The sequence below is a fragment of the Grammomys surdaster genome, unplaced genomic scaffold (genome assembly GCF_004785775.1).
Source record: "Grammomys surdaster isolate TR1022 unplaced genomic scaffold, NIH_TR_1.0 125925, whole genome shotgun sequence".
NCBI lineage: Eukaryota > Metazoa > Chordata > Mammalia > Rodentia > Muridae > Grammomys > Grammomys surdaster.
In genome coordinates, this window is record NW_021620749.1 from 3482238 (window position 1) to 3483005 (window position 768).

Genomic DNA, 768 nt, shown 5'->3' on the forward strand with positions numbered 1-768 from the left:
TTTGGACTGCATATTGTTATGTAATCTCTTTAGTAAACTTTTAGATCTGTGATGAGTGTGCTCAGTAGTGTCATCTCAAGTGCCACAGCTGCCCTGCTACAGTTGCATTCAATCATGAGCAGTCCAGCTATAGGCCTCAGGCTGGCCATTGTTGACCCAAGTCACCATCATGTTACTAAGCAAACCTGACATGTTTGGCTGACTTGGACAGCAGCTTGCTGGCTAGAGGTAGGGTGTCCAGGGTTCAGGGTTACCAGATCCTCCAGTTAGACCAAGAGTCCTTTTAGGGATGAAGTGACTGTCTAAATGAATAGCAAGTCCAAGTTAAACCACACACTGGTTCTGACTTCCTTTGGGTACAATGAAAATATTGGGGTATAGTAGACCCTCCAGAACACCAACATGCTTTAGTCTTAGCAGCTTTCTGACAGGAGTTTTAGATTCCTGCTTCACAGCTATGCAAGAAACAGTGACTTGCTCAGGCCACAGCTCGTGTTGAGACCAATATTGCCCCAGCCAAGAATTACAGTATGTAGTCATTGCTACAGTGAGAATGTAGCTCTGCTTGTGGGAATGTTATGAGTACATCATGAATGGCAGCTGCTGGAGCCACTGTATGTAATTCCCAGTTGGTTTTCAAAAAGACAGTAAATTTTCATGCAAGACAGTCTGTTTCATAGTAAAATATATCGAAGTTCACCTCCTTTGTAATTCTGAGTAACGATGAAAATGACCAAGCAGGACAGTCATCTATCCTTTGAAGACAGG